This window comes from Carcharhinus amblyrhynchos, chromosome X, assembly GCF_965287045.1.
Source record: "Carcharhinus amblyrhynchos chromosome X, sCarAmb.v2.hapA, whole genome shotgun sequence".
In the NCBI taxonomy this organism is placed as follows: Eukaryota; Metazoa; Chordata; class Chondrichthyes; order Carcharhiniformes; family Carcharhinidae; genus Carcharhinus; species Carcharhinus amblyrhynchos.
In genome coordinates, this window is record NC_137359.1 from 5,112,415 (window position 1) to 5,125,648 (window position 13,234).

The following is a 13,234-nucleotide window of genomic DNA, read 5'->3' on the forward strand; positions in this document are numbered from 1 at the left end:
TTTAGTTCAAACACCAACTGCATTACCTCTTCAACTGATTCAATTTGAACTGGCATAGTTTTGGCAGTCTTTAAAAAAATAAATAAAAGGCTGGCTCTCATAACAAAGGATGGCACAAGTGACATTAGTCTGAAGTGCCTCAGTTGGTGAATGTGCAGCTGGGTGTGGTGTTGAGTCAGAAAGACCCAGGTTCTATCTTAACAGACCTCAGCCTGGGTGATGGCTGACAGATTAGATGCTCCTTGTCTGTCTCTTGTTTCAAGACAGAAAATCAGCCAGGACCCCCATTTGTGATCACAATCCAGTGAGCCTGGATGCAGTGGCACTGGCGAAGAACAGAATGAAGCACAGGAACAAGAAGAAGCCATTAACCCCTCAAGCTTGTTCTGCCATTCAACTGGGTCAGATTTGATCAGCATCTCAACTCCATCTACCTGCATTTGCTCTATAACAATAATCTGCTGCTTGATCATAACTGGAAGGGGCTGGGAGTGCTCTAATGTTCAGCACAGACTAGTAATCCGGAGGCCCAGGGTAATGCTCTGGGGACCTGGGTTCGAATTCCACCATGGCAGATGGTGAAATTTGAATTCAATAAAAATATGGATGATTGATAATCTAATGATGACCATGAAACTGTTGTTGATTGCCCTTTCGAGAAAGAAATCTTTTTGAATGCCCTCCAAAATGGCCCAGCAAGGCACTCTGTTCAAGGTCGCAGCCAATGACACTCACATCCCATGAATGAATCAAAAAAAAATCTGTACAGTACACTCCACCTGTACATTTCAGTGCACAAAATACAAATGTGTCCGCCTACAACTGTTTCAAACACTTTCTCTTTTTGCACATCAAAAAATTTTGCATTTTTCTGAGTTTGTTACCTGATTTTCCTGTACCTACAAGTTCTTGGATGTGTCTTTGTTGCTAATGTTGCATGCGTGTTTATAACAGTGATTGGCAAACTTTTTTTGTTTGGAGGACCCCTTTTCAAATAGATCAGTTGTCATAGATATCCTGTGCTCCCAATCTAAATTATAATACTGTATAATATTCTTAAGGGAGCCAGTTAACTCAGCTGTTAGATGGTCAACAGCGCAGATTTGATTCCTGTTCCAGCTGACGTAAACTTGGGGTCTGCCTCCTTGCTTTGCTCCTGGGAGTGAAAGCCAATGGAAAACCACCACTGACAAAAGCTGCTAAGGAAATGGCTCAGGATGAAGTATCAGCAGACAATGAGCCAAGGACCTGCCTTCAGCAGAACACACATGAATGAATGAATAATACTTCTAATACAAAAGGGCTGCATGTAAAGAATGTTTTAAGAAAACAGGTATTCAATTACAGACATCAGTGAGTTGAGTGTACCTGCTTCTCACTGCACTGGGCTGGGAGAGAACACTAGAGTGGGGCAGTGGGGTGCGAGAACACCTCTCGTGCTGTGGATGGTCACCCTGTCCTGTGGATCTCCTGGAATGTTTCTGCACACCCCAGTTTGAGAATTATTGGTCTAGTGGGTACACATCATACACAGTGGTATGGGAGCAGTTTTCAAACTGGCTTTATTATATAGAGGACTGCTAGAGGCAGACTCCCCCAGAAAACATTCACATGACATGTGGTGATGTGTCCCTTTGTGGGAGGGGGTTCAGGGCCACATGACCTATCGGGCCAATCACGGAGAGGCGGTTGTTTGACAGTTGGCGTCTGGGAGTCATTGAGTTTAAGCTTTCTTATCACTGTCCTATGTATATGGTTGTTTATTTCTAGAATAAACCTCTAGTTTGTTTAGTAGCATTGTTACATAGAACATAGAACACTGCAGCACAAACAGGCCCTTTGGCCCACAAGTTGCGCCGATCACATCCATACCTACCAAGCCATCGAACTATCTGTAACTTGCAATGCCATTAGATCCCAGGTACTCATCCAGAAGTCTTTTAAAAGACCCCAGTGAGTTCGCCTCTACCACCACCGGCGGCAGCCGATTCCACTCACTCACCACCCTATGAGTGAAAAACTTTCCCCTGACATCTCCTCTGCACTTGCTTCCCAGCACCTTAAACCTGTGTCCTCTCGTAGCGACCATTTCAGCCCTGGGAAATAGCCTCCGAGAATCCACCCTATCTATTCCTCTCAACATTTTATAAACCTCTATCAGGTCGCCTCTCAACCTTCGTCTCTCCAGGGAGAAGAGACCGAGCTCCCTCAACCTATCTTCATAAGGGATGCCTCCCAATCCAGGCAACATCCTTGTAAATCTCCTCTGCACCCTTTCAATAGCTTCCACATCCTTCCTGTAGTGAGGCGACCAGAACTGCGCACAGTACTCCAAGTGGGGTCTGACAAGGGTCTTATAAAGTTGCAGCATTACCTCCCGACTCCTAAACTCTTGTTGTTCATCAATTCCCCGCAGTCATTACATTTGGCAATGAGGTAAAGTGGAATTTTTTTCTGTCATCTGCTGTAAATTGGGAGAACAATCCTTGAATCACAACCCTTTTGAGGAATACTACTGCAACAACTTGTGAGTGCCAAAATTCAGTTTGGAAGTTGGAATCATTTGACCCTGAAATAGTGCAGTGAATCCAGTATGTGGAGTATCTCCAAGTAGTTTATCGGCAGCTGGTGTGGGGGGGGGGGGGGGGGGGGGGGGTGGAGAGAAGAGGGAGGGAAGGAAAGAAGCAAAATGTAATCCTTCTAACCATCTGCAGGGTTCAGACTTATCATCTAATTTGAAGTTTGACTTCTTCAGACGCCCCAGATAGTAAAGCATTCAAGCAGGTGGTTGAACTGGTCAAAGAGCACTACCACCCAAAACCATCAGTAATAATGCAGCGATATAAATTTAATTCTACAATGAGAAACCCAGGGGAGACATTAGTGGCATTCATTGCATGGTTCAGGATTGATACTAAACAAAATGTTAAGAGATAGGTTGGTTTGTGGTGAATAACTCCACCATACAAAAAAAATTAGCAGAGACAGAACTTACCTTCACAAGAGCGTTGCTCAGGCTACAGAAAGTGCTGAGAAAAGCACATTAGAGTTACAAAGCGTGCAGCTAGGCAAGGTCAACTTACTTTGGCAGGAAACCTCAGGAAGTTGTGGTTCCAAGGATGAGGATACTGAAAGCTGTGAGTCAAAGATGGCGAGCAAGATAGGGGACAGAGATACAGAAACTCCGAGCTGCAGACCATGAACTTTGAAGAATGCTGCCGGTGCAGGGGAAAAGCACCCCAAGGAGAGGTGTAAATTTAAAGATGTAACTTGTTTTGCCTGTAACTGGATATTAGGATTAAATGCAGAGCCACACAAAACCTACCAAGGGCCAACGAAAAAAAATCCAACTCTGGTGCATAGTTTTGAAAACAACTCCAAAGATGAATCTAAAGTTTACAGAGTAAACAATACTAAAATAAGCAAGTCAACCGCAATTGTAACTGTATTAATGGCAAATGGTTCACTACTAAGAATGGAGATTGTTGTACCTGTTAATTCTCAGATACTTTTGACCAGTTTGCTTACTCCAAGGTTTTAACCCAGTGCCTTTACTTGCAAGATGGACAAAGGACAAACACAAATAAAGGTTCAACAAGTTTATTAATAATAACACTATTAACTTTTAAATTACCCATATAAAACAAGAGGATACGCCAGATTCAAGTATACTCCTGCAAAGATGGTTTGGTTAAAACTCAAGGCTCAATTCTGAGTCCCTCTGGTCTGTCATCACGAAGGTGAGTCTCCATGGCAGCTTCTTCCTTCCTTCCTTCTCTGGTCAGTCTTCCGAATGGTCAAGGTCGTCTCCCTCATCGAGTCTTCGAGTGTCTGAAAATGTATCCATTTATCCCCTGCCTGCTTGCCTTTCCAGAAACTTCTCTGGCTTCTGGCCAATGAGGTCCCAGGTGGGGGTTCCAATACCCAGTGGGTTTCTTGATGTCTGCCTGACAGGACACCAGGGTCCGCCCCCAGGTGTCCATCTCCAAGCTGTTGCTTACATGTTATCAGATTAAGCCAACTGCAGGAACTCTTGGTGACAGAAAGTCTGGCCCGATCTGGGCTTCCAACAATAGACTGGTGCATTTCAATGGGGTGCAATGATCTCCTGCTAAGTATCCGTAGAGTGCAACGATCTTTGATGGGTGCTTGATGAATCAGGCCCAGACATGTTTGTGTATTGTACAATTCATCTGCCCGAGGTTTGACTGTGTTTGATTTTAATATGCCCAATTCTTTAATTTAGGATATCCAATTTTATCAGCCTTAAAACTAGGCCCTGTTTATATTACAAGATGGATACAGGAGCCTCTGTCGCTGTCATAGAAGAGCAGACATATTGGTTGGCCACGTGACCAGAGAAGTCTTGAAGATACTCAGTACCACAGCAGCACCAGTAACCTACCAACATCAATCAGCCCAGTTACCAATCATTGTGGCCAAGTCTAATGGGGCGAGATTGGTTCCGTCAGATCTGAATAAATTGGTTGGAGATTTTCAGCGTTTATGAAGACAATTTTCATGGAATATTTTGGAAATACCAAGAAGTATTTCAGAACAAACTGGGCAAGATATAGCATATCAACACAAAGGTTTATGTTGATCCTGAGGCAACACCCAAGTTCTACAGAGCTCGTCCAGTGCCCTATGCTTTACATGAAAAAGCAGAAGCTGAGCTCGAGCGGCTGGAGAACTTGGGAACAATTGAGCCTGTACAGTTTACTGGGGCTACCCCCATTGTCTCTGTTGTTAAGCCAGACTGCACTGTCAGGATTTGTGATGAATATAAGCTAATCATCAACCAAGAAACAATACTGGATCCGTACCCGACACCAAAGATCAAAGATCTGTATGCCAAGTTAGCTGGAGAATTAACTTATACAAAACTCAACATGAGTCATGCTTATCAGCAGATAGAGTTAGATGAGGGATCTAAGGAATTTGTAACAATCAACACCCACAAAGGCTTATATCAATATACATGGTTGCTGTTCGGAATATGTTCAGCATGCACCATATTTCAAAGCACTATGGAAAACTTGTTACAGGACCTGCCCAAGGTCGTTGTCTATTTGGATGATATACTGATTATGGAAGAAGAACACTTAGCAAATTTGGAGGAAGCGTTGAAAAGATTAAAAGAAGCAGGGGTAAGGTTCAAGAGAGAAATAGGCACGTTCCAAGCACATGAAGTAACATATTTGGGATTCAGGGTCAACGCTCAAGGGCTGCATGTTATGGAGGAGAAGGTTAAGACAATCCAGGAAGCACCAGCCCCAGAAATGTATCTGAACTTAAATCATTCTTGGGGAAGATAAATTATTATGGACGATTTATCCACACGCTGTCCACGATGCTGGCACCTTTGCATACGCTTCTCAGGAAATACCAAAGGTGGCATTGGAATGAATATCAAGCAAAAGCATTTGAGCGAGTTACAATGACATTGCAATCTTCAAGCTCCTCAGTTCATTTTGATCCTGCAAAAGAAATATTGCTGACCTGCGTGATGCCTCGCCCTATGGAATAGGAGCAGTATTGTCCCACAGACTTGAGGATGGTGTAGCTTTTGCTTCAAGAACATGAACAGATGCTGAGAGGGTCTCTTTCCAGATCAAAAAGGAAGGTTTGGCTCTTCTTTGGAGGGTCAAAAAGTTTCATCAGTACACTTACAGATAGCACTTTACAATAATTACCAACCATAAACCACTTTTAACATTGTTCAGAGAGGAAAAATCCATTTCCCCCATAGCTTCAGTGAGGGTCCAATGTTGGGCCCTGCTGTTGGCGGCATATGATTATACATTCCAACATAAGCCAGGTACCCACATTGTCAATGCAGATGCTTTAAGCTGCCTTCCTTTGCCACAAAGTATTCCACCACCACAAATGCTCCAAGAAATTGTGCTTGCTGTTAACTTTCTAGACACATTACCTGCATTGGCATGACAAATCAAGTTGCGGACCCAAAGGCACCCCATTTTGTCTAGAGTCAAATTGATGGTCCTTTACGGTTGGCATTGTGAGAAGTCTGAACAATTCCAACCTTTCCAAATCAGGAAGGATAAGCTGAATTGCAAAGATAGACCACTGTAGTGGGGAGGTACGGTGGTTATTTTTACTCCTGTTTGGACAGCGCTATTACAAGAATTGCACTGCACATCCTGGTATGATGAAAATGAAAACGTTAGCCCAGAGTTACATGTGGTGGCCTGGGATCAATACAGACCTCGTTGGACACTGCAGCCAGGATCAAGTACAGCTGGGGCAGCATGATGGCACAGTGGTTAGTACTGCTGCGTCACAGCACGAGGGACCCAGGTTTGTTTCCCAGTTGGCTCACTGTCTATGCGGAGTCTGCAGGTTCTCCCTGTGTCTGCGTGGGTTTCCTCCAGGTGCTCCCACAGTCTGAAAGATGTGCTTGTTCGGGTGCATTGGCCATGCTAAATTCTCCCTCAGTGTACCCGAACAGGCGCCAGAATGTGGCGAATAGGGGATTTTCACAGTAACTTCATTGCAGTGTTAATGTAATCCTACTTGTGACACTAATAAATAAACTTTAAACTAGTTAAACAATGCTTACCATCCTTGGCTCTTTTGCAACTGTGGAAATGGCCAGGTCAGCTGTGGATGCAACTCCATATTGATTTTGCGGGCTCCTTCATGGGCAGCATGTTTCTCATCATTACTGACACTCATTCAAAATGGGTGGACATGCATAAGATGAAAACCACAAAATCCTTAGCCACAGTCAACAAACTACGGCAGACATTCACCACACATGGGTTGCTTGAAGTGCAAAGCCTCTAACAATAGGACTCCATTTGGGGGAGAAAGAAATTACAAAATTTCACGTAAACCAATGGAATTTTGCATGAAAGAACAGCGTCCTATCACCCGGCCTCAAATGGGTTAGCTGAAAAACGCATCTAGATGTTTAAATGTGTCATGAAGAAACAATCCTCTGCACCTTTACAACTTCGATTGGCCCATTTTCTACGAATGTACAGAACTACTCCTTGTGCCACAACAGCACTTACCCCTACTGAATTGCTCATGGGAAGATGTCTTCGGACAAGACTCGATCTAATATTTCCAAATTTGGTAGGAGATTCGAGGCAAACAAGATGCACAGAAGAGATATCATGTCTCCACTGATGTTGCGAGGGTTTTTCAGGTAAACAATTTAGTTTATATAAGCAATTCCAATACTGGTCTGAATTGGGTCCCTGGGAAGATCATGGCTAAGGCAGATCCAATTGTAATAACTCACAAATCCTGACTGGAAAGGGACACAGTTTATTACAGAATGCAAAGTAAAACCACTGCCCTGATGACATTAGACCTTGCCTGGGACTGCAATTCAGCAGGCCCACTCCTGGGCCTGCCTTATAAAAGGCTCATTTAATGAGTTCCAGCGGGGTAGGCTACTACCAGTTACCAGTGGAATTCATACTCGGTGGGCCCCACAGGGAGATCAATCAATGATTCCCCATGGACCTTATGGGGGTTATTGCACCCTGCCCCACCCCTTTGTCTGAGGCTTCTCCCTCGCTCCCATGATGATGGAATCCACAGGGAGCCATTGCCGAAGTTCTTCATCTGGGCTGTATTTCCCAGTTTGAAGTCTCTCTCTTGTCTCTAACCATCGTGGTCTTTCTGGGCTGCTTCTTTTAAATCGATGCTGCTGGCCAAATTTGGGAACTTCAGGTTAAGCCTAGTCCGCAGGTATCAGTCCATCAATAGCTCTGCCGGGACTATTCCCGTCATCATATGCAGCATAAGATCATAGGATATAGGAGCAGAATTAGGCCATTTGGCCCAATCAAGTCTGCTCCGCCATTCAATTATGGCAGATAAGTTTCTCAATCCCATTCTTCCACCTTCCTCCCATAACCTTTGATCCCCTTACCAATCAAGAACCTATCAATCTCTGTCTTAAATATACTCAATGACGTGGCCTCCTCAGCCTTCTGTGGCAATGAATTCCATAGATTCAGCATCCTCTGGTTGAAGAAATTCCTCCTCAGCGCAGTTCTAAAGGGTCGTGTCTTTATTCAGAGCCTCTGCTCTCGGATCCGAGTCTCTCTTACTAATGGAAACATCTTCCCCACGCCCACTCTATCCAGGCCTTTCAGTATTCTGTCAGATTCAATGAGATTTCCCCATATCCTTCTATACTCTCATCAAGTACTGGCCCAAGGTCCTCAGACTCTCCTTATACGTCAAGTTTTTCATTCCTGGGATTGTTCTTGAGAGCCTCCCCTGGACCTTCTCCAAGGGCAGCACATCCTTTCTTAGATATGAGGCCCAAATCGCCCAAATGTGGTCTGACCAGAGCTTTATAAAGCCCCAGCAGTACATCCCTACTTTTATGTTCTAATTCTCTCAAAATGAATCCCAACATTGCATTTACCTTCCTAACTACCAAGTCAATCTTAAGAGAATCCTGTACTAGGACTCCAAGTCCCTTTGCGCTTCCGATTTCGGAATTCTCTCCCATTTAGAAATTAGTCTGCACCTCTATTCTTTCTATCAAAGTGCATAACCTCACACTTTCCCACATTGTATTCCATCTGCCACTTCTTTGCCCATTCTCGTAACCTGTCCAAGTCATTCTGCAGCCTCCTCGCCTCCTCAATACTACCTGTCCCTCCAACTATCTTTGTATCATTTTCAAACTTAGCCACATGCCCTCAGCTCCTTCATCTGGATCATTTATGTATAGAGTGAAAAGCTGTGATCCCAACACTGACCCCTGCGGAACTTCACTAGTCACTGGCTGCCATCCTGAAAAGGGCCCTTTTATTCCCATTCTCTGCCTTCTACCAGTCAGCCAATCTTCTATCCATGCCAGTATCTTGCCTCTAACACCATGGGCTCTTATCTTATTCAGCAGCCTCTTGTGCGGCATCTTGTGAAAGGCCTTCTGGAAATCTAAGTAGATAATACCACTAGCTGTCCTTTGTCTAACCTATTCATTACCTCCTCAAAGAATTTTAACAGATTTGTCAGGCATGACCTCCCCTTGGGGACTTATCTTATTCAGCAGCCTCTTGTGCGGCATCTTGTGAAAGGCCTTCTGGAAATCTAAGTAGATAATACCACTAGCTGTCCTTTGTCTAACCTATTCATTACCTCCTCAAAGAATTTTAACAGATTTGTCAGGCATGACCTCCCCTTGATGAAACCATGCTGATTTTGCTCTATTTTACTATGCACTTCTAAGTATTCTGAAATCTTATCCTGAATAACGGACTCTAAAATCTTGAATTTCTGATATGTTACTGGTGTTGTCCCCTGTGAAGACTGACATAAAGTAACCGTTTAGTTCCTCCGCTATTTCTTTGTCCCCCATTACTACTTCTCCAGCATCATTTACCAGTGGTCCAATGTCCACTCCTGCCTCTCTCTTACCCTTAAATATCTAAAAATACTTTTGCAATCTTCTTTTATATTACTGGCTAGCTTACCCTCATATTTCTTCTCCCTTCCTTATTTTAGTTGACGTCTGTTGGTTTTTAAGGGCTTCCCAGTAATCTTCAGCATAATGTGTGTGCTTTTCCATTTGCTTTTATGTGGTTCCTGACTTCCCGTCAGCCATGGCTGCTTTGTCCTTCCGTTAGTATGCTTCTTCTTCTCTGGGATGAAATTTTTCTGTGCCTCCCAAATTACTCCCAGAAACTCTTGCCATTGCTGTTTCACCTTCTTTTCTGCTAGGCTCCTATCCCAATCAACTCTGATGATTAGTTCCTCCCTCATGCCTCTGTAGTTCCCTTTACTCAACTGTAATACCGTTACATCTGATTCCAGCTTCTCCCTCTCAAACTGCAGAGTGAATTCTATTTTATTACAGTCACTGCCTCCCAAGGGTTCCTTCATTTTAAGCTCCCTTATCATACCTGCTTCATTAAACATCACCAGATTCAGAACTGACTGTGCCTGAATGGGCTCCATCACAAGCTGCTCCAAAAGCCATCTCATGAACATTCCACAAATTCCTTTTCTTGGAATCCACTACCAACCTGATTTTCCCAGTCCACCTACATATTAAAGTCCCCCATGATTACTGTAATATTGCCTTTTTTATATGCCTTTTTTATCTCTTGGTGTATCTTGTGCCCCACATCCTGACGACTGCTCAGAGGCATGTACATAACTCGCATCAGGGTCTTTTTACTTTTGCAGTTCCTCAATTCTATCCACACAGATTCTACATCTTCTGACCCAACATTGTTTCTTGCTACCAATTTAATTTCTTACTAACAAGGCAACTCTGCTCCCTCTGCCCACCTGCTTATCTTTTCGATGGGATGTGTATCCTTGGATATTTAGCTGCCAGCCCTGATCCCCTTGCAGTCACGTCTTGTGACGCCCAAAACATCGTACCTGCCAATTTAAATCTGCGCTACAAGCTCATTTACTTTATTTCGTATACTGCGCACATTCAAATACAACACCCACAGTCCTGCATTAACCATCCCACTTCTCATTGTTGTCCCCTTATCTGCTATGCACAGTTCTATAGTTAAAAAAGCAACATGTGAGCTTTGTTTCGACAAAATCTGTGGTTTGTTTCTTCAGGCCACATTTAAACGTCTGGACTGCCCACTCAACCAGACCATTTGAGGACAGGTGGTAAGGTGCTGTGCAGATGTGCCTTACTCTGTTCGTACTTATGAAGGTCTGAAACTCCCCACTGCTAAGTGGGATCCTGTTCTCTGTCACAAGAACCTCAGATACACCATGCGTACTAAAAGACTGACAGGGTTTCTCTATGGTATTGTAAGAGGTAGTAGAGGCCATCTGGTGCATGTTGATCCATTTTGAATGAGCGTCGATGAGAATTAAAAACATGGAGCCTATAAATGCCCCAGCGAAGTTTGCATGTACTCACACCCAGGATCTCCCCAGCCATTCCCAAGGATGCAACGACACTGCTAGTGGGGTCTTCAGGTTTTCCTGGCAGGTTTTGCACCACTCGACCAGGTTTTTGATACCATTGTTTCCGCCAGGTCACCAGACCAAGCTCCTTGTGAGCATTTTCATCTTAAAGAAATTCCTGGGTGGCCATTGTGCAACTCTTGAAGTATTGGTCGCTGGGCTGGATACAGGACAAGCACCCAGGCGCCCCACAAAAATGATGTCATCTTCTATACTCAACTCCTGATATTTAGAGAGATAAGGTTTCAACCTTCTGTAGGACATCCTTTTGGTCTACCATTGAGGACAATGTGATGTTTTACCAGCGTAGGGTCCCTTTGAGTCCAAGCCTGGATTTGCTTGGTCGATACTGGCAGAGTGTCCATGAGGTTCAGAGACATGAAGACTTCATCCATCTTCGGAGGAGAAGTTAGGCTGATGGGTAGCGGCAGGCAGCTCAAGGCATCCACATTGGCTAGATAGTTCCCTGAGCAATGTTGAAATTTAGCCCTGGAGCCAACATCAGTCCAGCAATGGAGGGAAGAGCATTAACACAATGGTGACCAAAAGTCCTCTTTCTTCTAAATCTTAATCTTGTTGCCATGATCATTTACTTCGTTATTTTCATAAGAATGTGATTGATTAGCGCATTTAAAAGCAGCAGTTTTTTTGTAACATGAATTTTTTTCTATTTGAAATGCGCTGTTGTGGGGTGGTGCAGGAGGCAAGCTGCGCTGTCATGGGGGTGATGCTGAGGGAGTATCATGTGGTCACGGTGCCAGTGCTGAGGGAATGTCACAGGGTTGGTGCTGGGGGAGTGTCACAGGATTGTGCTGGGGCAGCACTGCACTGTCATGACACTGGGAGACTGACCCAGGAGCAGGGCAGTGCTGGGGGAATGGCGTGCTGTCGCGGGACGGTGCTGGGGGAACGGTGCGCTGTTGTGAGACGGTGCTGAGGGAACGGCGCGCTGTCGTGGGGCGGCGCTGACGAACGGCGTGCTGTCGCGGGGCAGTGCTGGGGGAACAGCGCGCTGTCGTGGGGCAGCGCTGACGGAACGGCGCGCTGTCACGGGACGGCACTGACAGAACGGCGCGCTGTTGTGGGACGGTGCTGGGGAAGCGCTGCACAATTGGACGTTTGGATAAGATTTTAATCTCACAAGCAGTATACCCTCTCGGGTGGGTGTCACAGATTCTATGGTATTATTGCAAGAAGAGAAATGGTGTTCCCTCTGGTGTCCTGTCTAATATTTATCTATTAATCAACATCAAAAAATTGATTGTTTGATCATTATATATAGCTGTTCGTGAGAGGTTGCTGTCCGCAAATTGGCTGCTGTATTTCCTACCCCATAGCACTGAGTAACTGCACCTTAATGTCATTCATTGGCTGTCAAGTGCTTTGGGATATACTAAGGTTGTAAAGGCACCATATAGATACACCACATGTGCAAGTGATATCATGATGGGTTTCAATGTTAAGAAGTGATCATGTTGATTTTTTATAAAGGAATGAGGCAAGGTTTGGCGTGACCTATTCTCAATGGTACTGCTGCTTTAAAAGGAAGAGTAGTTTTAAATTGTGGGAAATAGGAGAAATTCATGGTCAAAAGTTAAACAATAGAAATAACCAGACTTCGAGATCATAGAATCCCTACAGTGCAGAAGAGGCCATTCGGCCCACTGGGTCACAGGGAAATGCACTGGGCCTCCTCATAGCCTGAACATGTAAAATGTAATAAAACTTTATATGGATGTGCCTGCACATGAGCAAGTGTTACAATCGGCTAGTTTTTGGTCCTGGGTGTTACCCGGTGATCTCTCACCCCGTTCAATGATTTGACTACATGTCTAGACATTGGATGATGTTGGCATTGGACTGGGCTACAGTATCCATCTTGGTTGAATAGCCTGGCAAACCTCGCTGGGCTCACACATGAAGAATATCAGTTTTGGGTAGAGTTTTGGAGGGCTGTTGTATTCCAGTAGGAGTCACAAGGGATTGGTGGTGGTGATGGCGGGGTGGCAGGGAGAGGGGGCGCTGAGTGTGCATGCGCGGGCCATTTGGAGATGGGGAGTTGTTGAGGAAAGATTAAATCTAATCAAAAAAGATTAGATCAAGGAATGTGTTCGACAAGAGCACTTGTTAAGAGCTTTTTTAAAATATGTGTGAAAATAACAGGGCTGAAGTAATTCAGGATCCCTGTGGGGATGTCATCTGTAATTGTGCCACCTAGAATGGATAATAATAGACTCCATGTATGTGAGGGCTGTGTTATCATAGTTGATGTGGATCTGCAAGCATTGAG

General features: G+C 44.4%; 1 protein-coding gene across 1 annotated transcript in view; it reads left to right on the plus strand.

Annotated features, from left to right (window-relative positions):
• The window catches only part of marchf9 (membrane-associated ring finger (C3HC4) 9), a 44,415-nt gene that overhangs the window by 17,313 nt on the left and 13,868 nt on the right, over positions 1-13,234 (plus strand). The window lies entirely within an intron of this gene.